This window comes from Myotis myotis, unplaced genomic scaffold (assembly GCF_014108235.1).
Source record: "Myotis myotis isolate mMyoMyo1 unplaced genomic scaffold, mMyoMyo1.p scaffold_m19_p_6, whole genome shotgun sequence".
Taxonomy (NCBI): Eukaryota; Metazoa; Chordata; class Mammalia; order Chiroptera; family Vespertilionidae; genus Myotis; species Myotis myotis.
In genome coordinates, this window is record NW_023416368.1 from 37,190,552 (window position 1) to 37,210,382 (window position 19,831).

Here is a 19,831-nt window from a genome sequence, read left to right on the forward strand (position 1 = left end):
ACCCTGTGGCTCAACGTTGACCTAAGAACCAGGAGGTCGAGGTTCAATTCTTGGTCAGAGCACATGCATGCGTTGCAGGCTTGCTTCCCAGTGTGAGGCATGCAGGAGGCAGCCAATCAATTATTCTCTCTCATCATTGATGTTTCTATCTCTCTCTCCCTCTCTTTTCCTCTCTGAAATCAATAAAAATATATTTTAAAAAAGAAAGAAAACAGCTTGTTGTTATCACAGAATGGGCAGAGAATAGCCAGGGAAAGGCAGTGGAAACTGGGGGTGTGGGTGATTCCTGAACAATAGACTGAACAGGAAAAAGGGTGAGGCGATGCTTAAGAGAGTTGATGTCACCCAGAGAGGAGTAGCTTAGGTTCTTCAAAGGTGCAAGCCACGTAATGCATCTCTGCATCAACACTGTATTTAGCACATTCTCGATTAAGAGTGTGTTAAAGGAATTACATAGATTAAATCTTCTGAAACAAAGATTAATGTAAGATGTGATTCAATGCAGGACCTTTAAATGACAATTTTGAAGAATTTCATCCACTAATTTGAAAAAATATATAGAATTATTAATGATGGTGCCCAGACCATATGAAAACCATTTACATGATTACATTCAATTTGGATTTTAAACATATTTTAAAATAACTTGCCTCACTAGTTTGTTAATTACCTGTCTCTGTTCCATTAAAATACAAGATGATGATCTAGTAATATAAAAGTACAGTTATACAAGTTATGAGTTTACTATCATGTAGTTATATATTTTAAAAACAGGCTTCCAGTTTCTTCTAAATGTTTGACAAATCTATAACATTCTTAACAGTACAGTTTCTATGAACATTAAGAGAAATGTGACTTCTAACAAAAAGAAACATTAGTTTAATAAACAGTACAGTGAATTTCTGTAGTCAAATAGTGCAGAATATTTTATACACATTAAAATGTTATTTATGTGTTCCTGCATCATGGTAGACTGAGCATCCTTTTGTGTAATATACAAAAATTTTAATGCATAGTAAGATTGAAGAAAAAGAATTCCCAAGTATAAAAATAAAGCTTAAGACTCAAAACATGGAGTCTTAAGATCATGAGTGACTGATGTCACAACCTGGGTGTCAGATAAGATACCAGTCTTATTAAATAACGGGTGTGTTTCAAAATATCTGCAGGGATGGGTATTAGTGAGTAAGGAAATGAGATCCATACACAAATACTAAGCCATGACTATAATGTACAACTTGATCATACACTGGAGAAAACCTTGGTAGTTCAGTAAAAAACAAATGAAATATCACGATTATGACATACTATATCATCCCAGCAAACAGAATATTCACCCTGAAGATGAGTCACAAATAAAAATTACAAACCAGCCGAAACCGGTTTGGCTCAGTGGATAGAGCGTCGGCCTGCGGACTGAGAGGTCCCGGGTTCGATTCCGGTCAAGGGCATGTACCTGGGTTGCGGGCACATTCCCAGTGGGAGATGTGCAGGAGGCAGCTGATCGATGTTTCTCTCCCATCGATGTTTCTAACTCTCTATCTCTCTCCCTTTCTCTCTGTAAAAAATCAATAAAATATATTTAAAAAAAAAAAAAATTACAAACCAAGTGAAGAAAGTGGTCCATGGTGAGAGGAAAGCCACTGACATAAACACTAGAGAAAAATTATAATGAAATAAAGACATTTTAACATAAAAATAGGGAACTTCAAATCCACATTCACTGGGTCACCACAATCCAAATGCATCTTTTTGTAAATTGGAGGAAGAAACCCTTCTTCATGATATCAAAATACTGGTATAAAGAAATGTGAAAGAAATTTCTTCAAGCAGAAGGAAAAATCCCAGACTAAAACATGGAGATGAAGAAGGAGATAAAGAACACCAAACAGGGTAAGTAAATCGGTAACTATAAACAAATATTGGATATATAAAACACTAATTCCAATGTCTTAAAATTTAAAATATAGTCAACTAAAATATATGTGACCATTTATTGTGGGGGATAAATCGAGTTCAAGAGTTCACAAGTTCTAGTAATACCAGGAGAGTGGTGAAGGATAAAAGTCATAACATCCTATATAATAAAAGGCTAATATGCAAATAGACCAAACGGCAGAACAACTGAACAACCGGTCACTATGACGTGCGCTGACGACCAGGGGGCATGCGCGGAACATGGCGGGCGCTGGCTGCCACAGGATGGTGGAGCAGGAGAGCGAGGGCGCCAGACCAAGTCAGGGCACTGGCACTGCCATCAGGGTGAGCCTCTGGTAGTTACTGAAAATTCTTTGCTCCCACGTGCCACGGTCCCACCCGGTGCTTGCACCTGCTGCCAGCGGCAGCCCCACTTGCACCCGCTGCTGGCACCAGAGCTGCCACTCATACCCACTGCCAGCGCCGGACCCATTTGCACCTGCAGCTGGTGCTGGAGCTGCCACTTTTGCCGGTCCCAATCACTCGGCGCCATCAGCGGGTGCAAGCGGCAGCTGCCAGCCCTGAATGTCCCTGAAGGCTTTTCCACCTCCCCCTGCTCCTGAGGGACAATCAAGGCAGCAGCCACTGCTCGCACCCACTGATGGAACCAGTCCCGCTCGCACCCGCTGCTGGCGCCGGCCCCAATCGCTCTGTGCCATCTGTGGGTGCAAGCAGGGCCTGCAGGAGCAGGGCTGCTGGCAGACAGGGGACTGGGGGCCATGGCGGGAGGGGCCGGGTGGAGGCGCGGAGGATGGGCCGAGACCCGCCCCGGCGCCCACTGCGGCCTCGCAGCCCACTGTTCTTTTCAAGGTGCACAAATTTGTGCACTGGGCCCTTGTGTAATATAATTGCAAAAGAACAGTAACATAACACTTAACCAACAACCATATAGAAAGAAAGTGGCATACAAATATTGGATTTATCTATTTAAAAATGCAAGAAAGGAGAAAAACATGAGATAATGTCAAATAAGAAACAGCATTTCATACCAAAACTTTCATTAAATAAAAAAGACTGCTAAATCAAAACTAAGATTATAGAACTGGATTTTTTTTAAAAAAACATAAACCCCAACTCTATTCTGCTTAGAAGAAACAACACTAAGTATAAGGACATAGAGAAATAATAGGAAAAGAATAGAAAAAGATATAATATTCAAATATTAACCAAAACAGAGCAAGGGTGACAATATATTGCAAATACATAAAACTAGACAAATTGAATTTAAGCCACAGCATAAAGAGAGATAAAGAGGAATATTTTTGTGATAAAGGGGTCACTCCAACAAGATATCACAATTCTACATCTGTATTTGCACATTAACTAAGCCTAAAAATATATAAAGCAAAAATAAATAGAATTAAGAAGAAAAATAGACAAATCCAGAATTGAATCTAAAGGCTTTAACATGTCTCTTTTAATGGCTGATAGAATAACCATAAAAATTTCACTAAGGACCTAAAGATCTGAACAAAAAAATAGCAACTATGTCTTACCTGACATACTAGAATATTTCACCCAACAACAAAATTTATGTTTTTATTAAGATAAAATTAAATTATAACATTATATACATTTCAGGTGTACATTATAATTTGACATACGTGTGTGTACACTACAACATGATCACCACCAAAAGTCTAGTTGTTATCCATCACCATACAATTGATCCCTTCACCCATTTAGCTCTTCTCCCAACTGCCTTATGTTCTGGTAACCACCAATCTGTTCTCTGTATCTATGAGTTTGTTGTTCTTTTGCTTGTTTGTTTGTTTTTCTGGATTCCACAGATGAGTGAAATCACTGTCTTTCTCTGTCTGACTTATTTCGCTTACCATAAGACTCTCAGGGTCTATCCAATCTGTCACAAATGGCAAGATATCATTTTTTTTATGGCTGAGTTGTATTCCTGCGTGTGTGTGTGTGTGTGATGTCTTCTTTATCCATTCATCTATCTATGGACACTTAGGTTGCTTCAATGACTACTATAAATAACGATGTAATGAATATGACTGTACATGTATATTTTTGAACTAGTGTTCTTGTGTTCTTTCGATAAATTCCCAGAAGAGGAATGGCTGGATCATATTGTAATTCCATTCATAAATTTTTGAGAAATCTCCATACTGTTTTCTTTTTATTGTACTATATAGTACACTTATAAAAATTGACCATATACTAAGAAGTGAAAAAATAAATAAATTTCAAAAGTGTAAATCATCCAAAGTATGTTCACAGGCCACAAAGGAAATAATTAAGAAATCAAGAACTAAAAAGATAACTAGAGAAACCCAAACTGCCTAGACTTGGGATGATATTCATCCACAAGTAAAAGAAGGAATTATAATGGCAATCAGAAAGTACTTAAACATAATCATAATAAAAATAGGACACATCAAATGTGGGCCGAAACAACAGTACTTACAAAAATTCACAGCATATATTAGAAAATACAAAAAGACTGAGAATCAATGGTTAAACTTCCTTCCAGGAGCAAGGAAAAGAAGAGAGAATCGAAGCTTAAGAAAATAGAAGAAAGGAATAGTAAAGAGGAAAAATAAACGAATAAAATAAATGTGAAAGGAAATTGGCAAAAGCTCATTATTCCCTAGTAAACTGACGAAGAATAAGAGACAAACACAAACTACCAGCTTATTGGATGGTTTTAGAAATTAAACTCTCAAATCCTTGCAGAGTTCAAATTAAGCCAGCCTCCAATGTACATTATTGTGGTTTTGATATATCATGAATACATTAATACTACATACCATTTGAAATTCTTAATTTAGATTTCAGTGTGACTTTGAAAAATGTAATTATTGTGGCACACTGAAAAAGCCGTATGTGGTGGATTACTCATCTAATTCTTGTGAATCAGTCATGAGAACTTTACTGTGCAGTCCACCACAAACATGGCTGATAGGAGAATATGAGAATATGAGAATACACTGGTATTCTCACTGCTACGTTCATGTTAAAAAAAGGTAAACCAGAGTATTTAGGCTTTCTATATGACTGAGCTCACAAGCGGAAAAAAAATGAATTAGGTTTAATGATTTCATATGCCTCACAGATTAAAAAACTGTCATGACTTTAAAAAAATAGGTAAGATGAATCACAGTTAAAGGTTTTTGTGAAGTAGATTTTAGAATACAGCTGGAAAAATTTAAAAGTGTTCTGATAGCATATAAATCAGGAATTTGGCTAATGCATTTATATAATGTTATAACATAATCATATCCTGAAGGCATTAAGCAGGGACAATTAAAACTAAAAATGTCATGCTACTAAAAAGCTGTATAAATTGCTTTTTTAGAATAGTAGTAAAAATATTGACAGCACGCATTTATAACTATAAACCAACTCAATCTTCAATTTGACACAACATTCCTTTTTCACGTGTCAATTTTTAATCACTGTTATTCATAACTTGCTTTCTAACTCAGTATTATCGTGTTTTTATTCAAGTAAAGACCTAGAGAAATAAATAAACTATAGAAATCTAAAGATTATAATTATAATGCAATTACAACTATGAATAACTGGATGTTCTTAAATGTCAACTACTAATATTCAAAATATTATATTTGACATAATATATTAAATAAAATGTTTACTTAGGGACAAATGATTTCAACTCTAGATGCATTTTTAAGATTCCAGTTTTTGAGGTCTATATGCAGAGGTAGTTCATAATAAATTCGTTAAAAATTTCTCCGAAATAATGAGACACTTTCTAAAATCCTGATTGAAATTCAATAACAATTTTTCATGACCTGCTTTCTATATTAAGTGTAAAAAAGGCAAAATGCAAGGAAAATTTTAAGAATCGATGCTCTTGTGTCAAATATTCTAGGGTTTGAGTCCCAGGCTCAATTTTTAGCTTTGTGACCATAGAAAAATTAGTTCTGTTTTCTAAGCCACAGTTTTGCCAACAGTAAAATTGGAAATAATTTGTCCTTGGAATACTAATTTAGATAACATATGCAAGTACATGTTGACATGTCTGAAACATGGTAGCCACTACATGTTAAATTTAACTTTCTTATTTGTAAAATGAGGTAACCATCCCTTATGACAAAATTCTTGAAGGGTTAAAGGAGGTGACGTATTTAAAAGTCTTATTGTTCACTGACAACATTGTGTGTGTGGTGAACACAGAGCTAGACTTCCAGACGCTTATAATAACAACTCTAAAAACTATAAGGAAGACCTCAGGGAGTTCTCTAATTTAAGAAGGTTTTTGTTTCCCAAGGATATGCTCTGCATTTTTTAATATTCATATGGTGTTTAACAGCACCTTTAACACTTTTCTAATATAAAGAAAATTCTATAATTAAAATCAATATTTTACAATAAAAGATCTTGAGAAGAGAAATATCTTGAGAACAACCACTTTTCGTAGTAATTCCTTAAGAATTATGTTTCCAAGTCCTGTCCCTGCAACTTGTCTTGCCAAAATAGAAATATAAAGTGTCTGGTGTATGTTCTGGCCAGTGCCTACCAAGATACACACCAGCAGCCAAGAATTAAACCAGATAAATTTGAACTTGCTTTTATTGTAAACCATAGGAAAGATGTTATTTTCTAATCAGGAACTCATTTCTATTCGGAAATACACAGTTTATTTCCGAATCTGGGGTGCTCAGTCACTGTGATTGAGTACGTCCTCAGTCACTGTGTTGAGGACACAGAGCATTGAGCATGATCGTTGACCACAAAGAGATTAGAAAGGGAGGGAGTGAAGGAAGGCACGTTACAAGAAAAGTACACTGAAGTCCGCCAAGTTCATGCATGGTAGAGTGACAATGTAGGAAGTCCAAAGGTGGAGTTTAATCAAGGTTCTGAAGAACGGGTAGATAGAATATAAACAAGGATAAAGGGGAAAGGGGACAACAAAGAAATAGCCTTCCATTTGGAAATTCTAAAACAAAAGAGTGAACAGCCTTGCCTGGTTCCAGTCTGAATGGGAAAACATTCATTCTTTCACTGTTACATATGATGTAAATCTTTCTTTTTTCGTAGCCACTCTTTATCAGATTAAGGCCGTTCCCTTATTCTTACGTTCCTGAGAGTTCTTATTGTGACTGGATGTTGAATTTTGTCACATGCTCTTTTTGCAGCAGTTGACATAATCACGTCTCTTTTAGACTTTAAATATGTTTAATTACACAGACTGATTTTTAAAAATTGACACAAGCCCCATCATATATATATATATATATATATATATATATATATATATATGCATAATATGCAAATTGACCAGACAGCAGAACAACCGGTCCAGCTATGATGCGCACTGACCACCAGGGGACAGATGCTCACCACAGGAGCTGCAGTCCCTCCCCACAGCCGGCAGGCTCCAATCGCCCAATGGGGAATGGGGAACCGGGGGTGGGTGGCAGCAGACGCAGGCAGTGCCAGGGCCCCGATTACCCCGCCAGTCACCCCACACACAGAGGGCGACCGGTGGTGGTGGTGGGAGGCAGGGCCAATGAGTGGGCGGGAACAGCCAACCTCTCAGTCCCTCCCCCTGGCTGGCAGGCTCCGATCGCATGATGGGGGACAGGGAACCGGGTTGGGTGGCGGCAGACACAGGTGGCAGTGGGGCCCCAATCACCCTGCCAGACACCCCACACACAGGGTGACCGGCGGTGGCAGCGGGGGGTGGGGCCGGCTGCCAGCAGCTGGGGAAGATCAGCCCTGACTGCAGGCCAGGCCTAGGGACCCTACCCATGCACAAATTTCATGCACCGGACCTCTAATATTCTTATATCTTGGTTCAATTTGCTAATAATCTATGTTCATTAGGAACATTTGACTGGAGTTTGTTTGTGTTTTTTCCCCCTTGTAGTTCTTGGTTTGGTTTTAATATTAGGGTAATGCTGGCCTCATAAAATGAGTCCAATTTAAAATTTTACCAACATTTTCAAAAAATCGGGTTTGCTTCCATTGATTTTCACTATTGTTTTTCTGTTTCCACTTCATTCGATTTCTTAACTTCATTATTCCCTTCCTTCTGTTTAATATGAGCATGTTTGTTAGTTTTGCTTTCATCTCCTTTTCAGTTTATTTGGGTAGAAACATAGAGTATCGACTTCATACCTTTCCTCTTTTTAATAAAAACATTTAGTCCTACAAATTTTCCTCTAAGCATTGCTTTATCTTCAGCCCATAATTTATATGTTGCCTTTTCTCTTTTTTTTTTTTAAGTTCAAATCATTTCTAATTTTCCTTGAGACTTCCTCATTGACCTAAAAATTATTTAAAAATATGTTATTTTCAAATATTTTGGAGAATATTTTCTTATCATTCAATAATTGACTTCTAGTCTAATTCCATCTGTTCAAGGACATAAATTATATGATTTCAATTATTTTAAATTTGTAAAAGTTTGTTTTATAAGCTGTAAAATGTTCTCTCTTGGAAAATTTCCATGTTGCTTAAAAAGCCTGCAGATTTTATTATTTGGGGTAGAGCAGTGTATAAATGTTAATAGTGTTATTAATTTTTAAAACTGTATTGATTTTTAGAGAGAGAGTGGAGGGAAAGGGAGATAGAACCATTGACGTGAGAGCAAAACATTGATCGGATGCCTCCTGCATGCTCCCTACTGGGGATCAAGCCAACAACCCAAGCATGTGCCCTGATCAGGAATTGAACCGGCAACCTTTCAGCGCATGGAATGATGCCCAATCAACTGAGCCTCACACAGCAGGGCTATACAATTCTTATATGCTTGCAGATTTTGTTGACCAATTCTGTCAATTACTGGAAGAGGAGTGTTGACATCTTCCAAATATAATTGTGCATTTGTCCATTTTTTTCTTTTAGTTCTGTCAGTTCTTGTTTCACGAATTTTAAAACACTATTATTAGGTGCTGAAACATTTAAGATCATTATATCTTCTTAGTAAATTTACCTATTTATTAGTACTAGTATATAATTTCCCTCTTAGTACTTGGCAATTTTCTTTGCTCTGAAATCTAAATAGTCTGATATTAACATAGCCATTTGAGTGTTTTTAATTTTTATGAGTTTTTTCATGGCATGTATTTTTCATATCTTTACTCTTAACCTACCTATTATGGTGAAAGTGAGTTTCTTGCAGACAGCAAAGACTTGTGTCTTTGCCTTTTAAATCCATTCAGGTCCCTCTCTTTCTTCTAATGGTGCATGTTAGGCCACTACTATTTAATCTAATTATTGGTATGTTGGGGTTTAGGTCGACCATTCTGTTCTTCGTCTATACCCCATTTCCCTTTCTTCTGTTTCCCATTCCCTTCTTTTTTGTTCTTTTGGACAAAAACATTTAAAAAGAGAAAAGGGCTCAAATTTTTTAGTATTACATTTTATTTATTATGTTTTTAACTATACCTTTCTATGTACTTGTTTAGTGGTTGCTTACAATAGATTTTACCTTATACCTCTTCACTTTCAAAGTATACTTAGAATCAATATTTTTCCAATTCAAGTGAAATGCATAAAATTTAACCCCATCAGATCCCTTTACCATCCTCCATGTATGTTGTATTTTTCTCTTATACATACAAAATAAATTTCATCAGAAAATGTTATAATTTTTGCTTTCAACTATCTATTTAAAATACTCAAGATGAGAAAAAGCCTATCCTATATAATAAAAGGCTAATATGCACATAGACCTAACGATGGAACAACCAGTCACTATGACGTGCGCTGACCACTAGGGGGTGTGCACAGAACATGGCAGGCATCAGCAGCAGGCGGCAGAGCGTGGAACATGGTGGGCGTCAACCATGGCGGGATGGTGGAGCAGGTGAGCGGGGGTGCCAGACCAAGGCGGAGGGCCGGTCACTGTCATCAGGGCGAGCCTCTGGTTGTTACTGAAAATTCTTTGCTCCCGCATGCCGCAGTCCCACCCAGCGCTCGCACCCGCTGCTGGTGCAGGTCCCAGTTGCTCTACGCTGTCAGTAGGTGCAAGTGGGGCCAGCGCCATCAGCGTGTGGGAGTGGTGGCGGCAGGAGTGGGGCTGCTGGCAGACAGGAGACCGGGGGCTTTTCCAGGAGGGGCCAGGCAGAGGCGCAGAGGATGGGCCAAGACCCGTCCTTGTGCCCACTGCAGCCTCGTGACCCACAGTTCCTCTCAAGGTGCACAAATTCATGCACTGGGCCCCTAGTATATTATATTTACCCAGATATTTGTCATTTCTTTTGCTCTTTCTTCATAACTAATGTTCCAAGTTTCCTTTAAGTAATATTTCCCTTCTGGCAGGATTACTTAATTTGGCAATTCTTTTAAAGTAGCTCTTTTGGTTATTAATTCTCTTAGTTTTCCCTCATCCAAGAATGCCCTTATTTCACGTTCTCCCACAGTGACAATCCTTTCATTTCATATTTTTAAAATGATGAGCCACTCTTCTGGCTTTCAATGCTTGTCATGAGAACTCTGCTGACATTTGTATCACTGTCCTTTGTATTCATTGCTATGCAATTCTATCCTATGTGTTTGTCCTCTAAAAATTACAAGTTGTTTTTTTGTGTCACGTTTTTCTGTGTCTTTGACTTACGATGTTGGATTATATTTCTGTCTGTGCATTTCTTCAGTATTTTTTGTTTGGAGTTTACTTAGCTTCTTGAATCCTTTTGCTAAATTTGAGAAGTCTTCAGTCATACTTCTTTTCCTCAGTCTTCTTTTGCATTTGTCTATTATTCTTTTTAGTTCTGTCAGTTTTTGTTTCATGAGATTTAAAGCACTATAATTAGGTGCTGAAACACCTAAGATCATTATATCTTCTTAGTGAATTAACTTTTATTATTATATAGTGTCCCTCTTAGTTCTTGGTAATTTTCTTTTTTCGCAATGACTAATTGTGATATTTCCCAGATTCCTGAGACTCTATTTATATATTCTCTCCCGTGCCCCCAATCCTCTTTTCTCTTTGGTGCTCAGATTGGATAATTTCTTCTGATCTATCATTAAGTTCACTGACTCTTTTCTCTGTCATTTCCATTCTACTATCCCATACATCTGGACAGATTTTTATTTTGTTATTCTTTTCTTAATTCTAATATTTCCATTTGGTTTCTCTTTATATATTCTATTTATTTCCTCAGAATTTCTATCCTTCCATTCATTTCAAGAATGTTTGTACTTACCAGTTGTAACACCTTTATAGTAGACATTTTAGTCTTTGTCAGGTAATTCCAAAATCCGTACCATCTTAGAGTTGTCATCTGCTGAGTGTCTTTTCCCACACAATTTGAGATTTTTTTCTATTTCTTTATAGGTGGTACAATTTTGGACTGTATCCTAGAATTCTGATTTTATATTATGAGACTCTCACTCTTATTTAAACCATATGATGCATGCTGATACTTTATAATTTTTGGCATAAAATCACCTAGTTGGGTTCAGGATGTGAGTTCTATACTTCCAAGTCTTCTGTGGACTTTTGTTTCCATTTCAAAGCTTTTTCATTGCTATGTAATTCTATCCTATGTGTTTGTCACCTAGTGTCCAGTCTGGAATCTTGGTGGCTCAGTGGCTTAGTAGCTCATTTCTCAAAGAAATTTTAGGGTCATATTCACACATGCAAAGCTTGGAGATGAGCAGCGGAGTTGATTAATAACTTTACAGGGCATTTTCCCGAGTTCCTCTGTCTCCATTATGTCCCTGCTACCTTTCATGTCTCTATGGTTCTCCTTTCAATCCTACTTCCAGAAAGACTGGGCTTTAGTCACCCCTCTCTGTTGTACACTTTCCATTACTCTGTCTTCTACACTAATAAAGGAGAAACATGCAAATTGACCATACCCTCACTATGCCTTATGCCACGCCCACCAGCCAATCAGAGCGACTATATGCAAATTAACCCAACCAAGATGGCTGCCGACAGTCACGGTGCTGGAGCAAGCAGGAGGCTTGGTTGCCCCAATGATGGAGGAAGCCAAGCTTCCCGCCTGCCACAGCCGGCTCTGAGCTCCACTCAAAGCAACAAAGTTTCAATTATAGAAGGTAAATAAACCCCAGATACCTGCTTTCAGCCGGCCATGACCACAGAGCTGGAGCGAGCAGGAGGCTTCCCTCCCGCCTGCCCTGGCCGGCTCTGAGCTCAAAGGCTACAAAGTTTCAATTATAGAAGGTAAATAAATCCCAGAATAAAAAAAGAAAAAAGAAAAAAAGGAGAGGCTGGGAGCTTCGGTCGCCGAGGGGCTTGGCCAGCCTGAAAACGGCCCTCAGCCCCTCACCAAGACTGGCCAGGCACCCCAGTGGGGACCCCCACCCTGAAGGGGGTGTGACCAGCCTGCAAACAGCCATCAGCCCTAACCGGTTTGGCTCAGTGGATAGAGCGTCAGCCTGCGGACTCAAGGGTCCCAGGTTCAAGTCCAGTCAAGGGCATGTACCTTGGTTGTGGCCACATCCCTAGTAGGGGGTGTGCAGGAGGCAGCTGATCGATGTTTCTAACTCTCTATCCCTCTCCCTTCCTCTCTGTAAAAAATCAATAAAATATATTAAAAAAAAAACAAAAACAGCCATCAGCCCCTCACCCAGGCTGGCCAGGCACCCCAGCAGGACCCCCACCCTGTTCTGGGACACCCTTCAGGGCAAACCAGCCGGCCCCCACCCATGCACCAGGCCTCTATCTATATAATAAAAGGGTAATATGCAAATTGACCCTAACAGCAGAACGACTGGGAATGACTGGTCACTCTGACACACACTGACCACCAGGGGGCAGATGCTCAATACAGGAGCTGCCCCCTGGTGGTCAGTGCACTCCCACAGGGGGAGCTCTGCTCAGCCACAAGCCAGGCTGATGGCTGCCAGTACAGTAGTGGTCGTGGGAGCCTCTCCCGCCTCCTCAGCAGCGCTAAGGATGTCCGACTGCAGCTTAGGCCTGCTCCCTGCTGGCAAGTGGACATCTCCCAAGGGCTCCCGGGCTGCCAGAGGGATATCTGACTGCCAGCTTATGCCCAATCCCCCATTGAGCGGGCCTAAGCCAGCAGGTGGACATCCTCCGAGGGGTCCCAGACTGCAAGAGGGCATAGGCAAGGCTGACGGACCCCCCCCCCCCACAAGTGCACAAATTTTTGTGCACCGGGCCTCTAGTCTATATATAAAAGCCTAATATGCAAATTGTCCCCTCAGGAGTTTGACTGGGAGACTAGAGTTCAATCGCTTGCTATGATGTGTGCTGACCACCAGGGGGCAGTGTGGAAAGAAGGAAGGCCCCAGCCCACAGCCAGGAGGCCCAGATAGGCCCTGATTGCCAGCCAGGTCTAGGGACCCTACCCGTGCATGAATTTCGTGCACCAGGCCTCTAGTGAATAACAATATGCATCCTTTAGTCAGAATGTGTTAGTTTTCTATTGCTACATAATTATTATAAATGTAGTGGCTGAAAGTATTACCCATTTATTATTGTACAGTTCTACAGGTCAGAAGTCTGGTACCGCTTAAGTGGGTCCCCTGCTTAGGGTTTCACAAGGCCAAAATCAAGGTGTCAGCCAAGCTGAGGTGTGGGGAAGAACGAGCTTTCAAATTCATTGACGTTATTGGCCCAATTAAGTTCCCTGCCTGTGTTTTACAGGGCAAATGTAGTTAGATCTCAATATTTTAAGATTTACTGAAGGACTGTAATTACATCTGCAAAATCCCTTCACAGCTTTACCTAGATTAGAGTTTGACTGAATAACCAGAGGAAAAATCTTAGGACTGTCACTGTAGAATCTGCCCACCACCCTGAACATAATCTCTTTGCATTTCTGAGAACACCCACATTAAACGCTGAGCAAAACTCCATAACAACATACCTCACAAATACGACTTCTGGGTCTTTCAAATCTGACCCTAGTTTATATAAAATCATCCACATTTAAGGCTGATACATGTTTCTAATATGTTTAATAATCTCTTTTGCTAAAGTATATGTCCCAGTGTCATTCTTGAATCCATCACAGAACTCAGCAAGGAACTCTGAATATGGTAAATGTCCAACAGATATATTTGAACTCCTTTGAAGACTTAATTACACTACTAATTCATTTTAAAAGTAAGGTTATATAGAAAAACTTAACTCTATTCTATGCCTAAACCAAAGGATTACAAATTTCAAAAATATTAAACGTTAAACTAATATGATTTTTCAGTAGAAAAAAAAATTATCTCTCTACTTAGAACTATTTCTAACCAAAGGGAATTAAAGTAGAGAGATAATGTCAGCAATTTCTTTAAGTATTTTTACCCTGAAATTCTCTATGCTTTAGGTGCCACAATGCATAAAAAAAAATGCTACAACTGCTGTTTAATGAAAAAATTAAGCTACTTTTAAAAATTGGCTTGACCTCTTCTTCTCACCCAATAAAATGATTACTTCTGTTGAAATGCGGTTTGGAGAACATACTGGTGTTCAGAAAGGGAAACGTCTGGAGATTCTCACATGCACAATGTCAACATTAAAGGGTGATTTAAGTATGTTTTAGTGAATATGTTTCTTTTTGGCAGTTGCTTCCCAGGTGGTCTGTATGCCTGTTTGACACTCTGCAAGTACATAACATCAGAATTAGAAGCATACGGAAGAATAAAACTATCACTCCGACCCGCTGAAAGGCGGGAGAAGAAAGTTCATTAACAATATTGAAGCATCCAAGTCTTGGCAATACAATGCAGAAAGGGGCAAAGCACCCCACACCTGGAAATCTGGTGGTAAAGGACACACAGCCTCTCTCATTGACAAGGAATAGGAAAATACTCAGAGCTGCCAACTCATATTGATCAACGTGTACCTTTGCCAGCTCTACATATTTGCCAATTTTCTATACTTCAAAGTCCTTAAAAAATTTCATGAAACACACACACAAAATCAATGGCTGTCACCACTGATTAGCAATCATTCCCTGATGGTGACAAAATTTCTCAGAGTGTGCTGCAGAATCCTGGGCTTCCATCGTCTCTTTCCAGGTCTCCTCAGGAGGTTCACAAGATCAAAAGTGTCAACACTTGCACTGATGAAAAGCAAGGGTAGGTAAGACTGCCTAGCACAAATCAGAACAGTGGGACCATCAGTCATCTTATTTTTCACTGCCACTTATTCCCAGGGGAAGACATGTCCATTCCACTTTAAAATTCCCGAAATGAAACATATTCATTTTATTAAATCTGAACCCTTGCATACAACCATTTTCTAATATTTTGTGTAACAAAAAAGAAGTATGGATAAAGCATTTCTGCTGCCGACTAAAAGGTAATGTATCATGAGATCGAGTTATGAGCTCAACTAAATGTGGTTTTCATTGAATATCATTCGTACTTGAAAGAATGATGGACAAACATGGTTATTCAGGTTGGGCACGTGGCTGACATTCACCCAAAAATAAACAAAGAGAACCTGTTACTCCAAGGAAATCAACTGATAGCATTTTTTCTCTAATGATAAATTTTAAGCTTCCTAGTGAAATTAGAATATTGGAAAACTTTTATCTGCCACTGTGAGCTTGACAACCTCCCAATGCTTAAAGACTTTTCTGATTAGATCAATGATAATATTGACAAAGGAGATGTTTCTGTATATACTGTATGGAGAAATGTGTCAACATTAAGAAAATCTGCCTAATTCAGTGAACCAATACTTTCTAATTGACCAATGAATGATGCTAAAAACCCACGCCTAGTTAAACACATCCACTTAAAGTATAAAATATACCAACAGATATTAACTTAACAAAATATAAAAGGTTACTAATGTGATTTCACATTCCATACCACACTCTCCTAACGATTAAGACACTACCACGTGTTTTAGTTTACTCTCAAAAAGCACATCCATAATAACCTAAAAATACTCATCCATTTTCTAATTACATATCCTTGTGAGGCCACATTTTCCTAGTATACTTCAACCAAAATAACAAAAGGCAACACAAGCACAAGCAGATATAAGGTCCTGGCTGTCCTCTATAAGCCAAATAGATATAAAGAGATTTGCAAAAATTTAAAACAAAGTCATGTCTTCTATTTTTAAATTTGAATGACATAATTTTTATTTTTAAAAAAAGCATGTTCTTTATGCTAACATTTGATGTGTTATTGTTCATTTGAAATAAATTATTTTTATAATTTCTCAGTTTTAATTTCTATTATAGTGACAACTGATAAATATTATTTACATAAAAAATTCTGAAGAATATAAAGACCAAAAAGTTTGAGAATCACTGGCTTATAGCATATAGACAATTTAAGCAGAACAGCTTCTAAAATTATTTTTTAAAATCATGTGGGAGTCATCATAACTCTCGCATCAATTCTCCAAATCGGTGCCAGAGCACAGCTGAATGCTGAAAACGAGGACTGAATCACCAAGTGCAGCTACAGAGTGCACTGAAATACATACAATAACGCTTTAAGAGTGTTCCTTGGAATACCCATTCTAGCAGCAAGACAGTCTGTTTGCAACCCTCTACATACAAATGCTGGAATAAAGGTCACAAACATCCTCTTAAATGCAAGGCTGAGCATACAAGTAAGGGAAAGCCTCCAACGGGCCTAAAGAAAAGAAGGGAAATGCAGAGTTTTGAGCCAGCTCTGATGTGCTGGTGGCCTGTGAGCATTTGCCACACTCAAATCCAAAGCCGTTCAGCTTTAGCCACAGCGCCAGTCGCTCGGGGTACGTCCTGGATCTGGGACTTCTACATAAGGTGAGGGGAAGGAGATACCATCTCCCTCTCCATCAACAAAACTGCTAAGCCCAATGAAAGGGTAGGTTAGAAAAACAAAACAAACTGCTCCCTGACATAGGTCATAGCATAAAAACTTGTCTGCTTTGACACAAACTCAATTTTTTAAAGAAATCTCTCATAGAGTTAGGATACCTAATTCATAATACTTTCATGTTCCAAGGAATACTAACCCAAGGAATTAACATAAATACCCCTATAGTATTTGTGAATAAAAATTATTTCTTGAGAGAGGCAGCCTTTTCTCCGGGTCCCTCAGGATGTCCACAGATTTTTTTAAAAAAAATCTTAATCAGAGCTCAAATACAAAAGTATATAGCCTGTGAGGGACAAGTCGCCATGGACAGGATTCAGGAAAAAAAAGAAATGGAGCCAGAGTGACAAGAATGTCAATATTAAAATTATTAGTTAGTGACTATTCAAAAATATACTTTAAATGGTTAGTACCTAAAAGAAGAGACTGAAAACATGAGGAAAACTCACTGTATTATTGAAACACCCAGCAGATAGAGGAAAAAACGATAAATGGAATCTCTAGAAATAAGAGTTATTAAAATAAAGAATCTTGATAAATAAGTTAAACAGATAAAATAGCATATTAAGAAAATAGGAAATTTGTATAAACTGATAAAAATAGCCGAAAAAGTTACCTACAGCACAAAACACAGAGGTGGATATGAAGAATAAATATATACTTCTCACCTTGAGTGTTCTAGCTGTATTTTCCTCTATTATACAAACACTTCGTGTTATAAAGTATAATGATTCTCATTATACTAAGAAGATCTGAAGCAGAGACCAGTAGCACTATTTACTAACAATGATGCTGGGCATATTTATAACCTCTCTGCAGGAAATAAAAGGAAGTGATAAAAACTAGTGCATATTGAGCACCAATTAAAAACTACCTGCCACCCAAGCTGGTTTGGCTCAGTGGATAGAGCGTCGGCCTGCGGACTGAAGGGTCCTAGGTTTCAATCAAGGGCACATGCCCTGGTTGCAGGCTCGATCCCCAGGAGGGGGCATACATGAGGCAGCCAATCAATGATTCCCTCTCATCATTGATGCTTCTATCTCTCTCTCCCTCTCCCTTCCTCTCTGAAATCAATAAAAATATATATTAAAAAAACTAGCTGCCTCTGCAAGTGTCAGAGCTTCACAACATTCTGTGAAGTCGATAACATAGCCTCTATTTTTGTGCCAAATGTAACTGACATTTTAATACAATCACAGAACGGTCCATAACAACATGTAGACACTAAACCTCACAACTAAGAAGTGTGGTGCTAGTATTTTCTCCATTTATTCATGAGGGAATTTAGACATGAAAGAAGCAATATTGGGAAATTTCACATGTTAATTATAAAATTTTTGCTTTATAAAATAAATAGAGATGAGGCCCAGCTGGTGTGGTTCAGTGATTGAGCCTTGGTTGAGGGCTCGATCCCCAATGGAGGGCGTGCAGGCAGCAGCCAATCAATGATTCTCTCTCGTCATTGATGTTCCTATCTCTTTCTCCCTTCCTCTCTGAAATCAATAATACATTTATAAACAAACAAATAAATAAATGTGAGGAACCCAAACTTCTGAGGTGTTAAATAATGTAGGTAACATGAATGTATTTACATTCATGTAGGATCTAGATTCAAATCAGACTCTGACTTAAATCTAGATCTAGCCTGACTTCAAATCCATGTTCTGTTCTACTTCAGGGTTTTCTTTATCTTTGAAATAATCTACACTAATAAAAGACAAAGATGCTAATTGACCATACCTTCGCTACACCCATCAGCCAATCAGAAGAGTATGCAAATTAACCCAACAAAGTTGGCCGTTAAATTTGCACACTATAGGCAGGGCGGGACAGCACTATCCGCCATCTGCCCCGCCACCACCCGGGAGTGAAGCCCGTCAAGGTTTCGCTCCGGCCTCAGGAAGCCCTATTCTTGCAGGAATAGACCTGAGGAAGCCCTATTCTTACAGGAATAGGCCTGAGGAAGCCCTATTCTTGCAGGAATCTTCCTGCAACGGGCCTCTAGTAATGATTATAAAAGCAGAGAGTTCAGATTTTGAAGGAATTAAATGAGATAATGTCCATGAAAGTGTGGGTCAAATTGCAATGCACAGCATAAATCTTAGCATTGCATTTAAACTATAGTCAGGCATTCCTATAGGGAATATAAACAATAATATTGAAATAATTAAGTCTGGTGCCGGATGGGTAGCAGACAGGTCACTTTATGGACAGGACTAATAGAGCTCGGGACTGACCGCATCACTTTCCTGAATATTCAAGCCCACCAAGCTACTTCATGAATCAAATATGCTTTAAGCCAGAAAATAAGTCTCATAGATAATATACATCATGAATATAATGCTATTTTTGGTAAGCAGATTTAGCAAGATGTAAAATAGTCACAATAAAAAAGAAAACATTGCTTCACCTCATCAGTGCTAGCTTCCTTAGTCCATGAGCCCATGCTGTAAAGGGGCATAATTATTGGAAGATACTGCTGATTTTTCTGAGTGCACAAATAAAGCAAGAAATTGGTCTATATTTAAAAAGGCATTAGGGGCAACATAGCTGTTTAAGTGAAGAAAATGTCATTATTTTGAGGCAAACTTTACTGGTAATCAACAGTTTCCATGGTTAAGTTGATTCAAACTATATTAAGATTTAATTTATGGAGACCCAGGCAAGAAGAGCAGAAAACTGCAGGAAGCAGGTAGGTAACATTAGCAAGATCATCCCAAAATCAAGCCAGCTTTTTCTCAGTTGTCCAGCTCTTTTTATGCTTAAAGTTCCTTCAGAACCAAACATTCCTTTGACATCGTTGTCCTCTTTACTCTTTTATAACTATTTTCCACTTATTATCTCAGATTTTAATAATCTGAGAAGGTTGATGATAACTGAAGTTAATGGAATTAGTTAGAATTATTTTTTTAAATACCCATAACCCCTTATTCTGTTTTTATCCCCTTTTTATTGTTCATCTTACATAGAACCTCAAGATGGTTAAGATACTTATTACCCTGTAGAAATGAACCCCACATGATGTCAAAACCAAATTATGACTCTTACATATGTCTTATATGTACATATATATGGTCATTCCCTCAAACTTAAGAACTCTGGT

At 38.4% G+C, this 19,831-nt stretch overlaps 1 protein-coding gene across 1 annotated transcript in view; it reads right to left on the reverse strand.

Annotated features, from left to right (window-relative positions):
- ADAMTS19 (ADAM metallopeptidase with thrombospondin type 1 motif 19) overlaps window positions 1-19,831 on the reverse strand; it is a 213,363-nt gene that overhangs the window by 129,121 nt on the left and 64,411 nt on the right. The gene's annotated exons all lie outside the window — the stretch shown is intronic.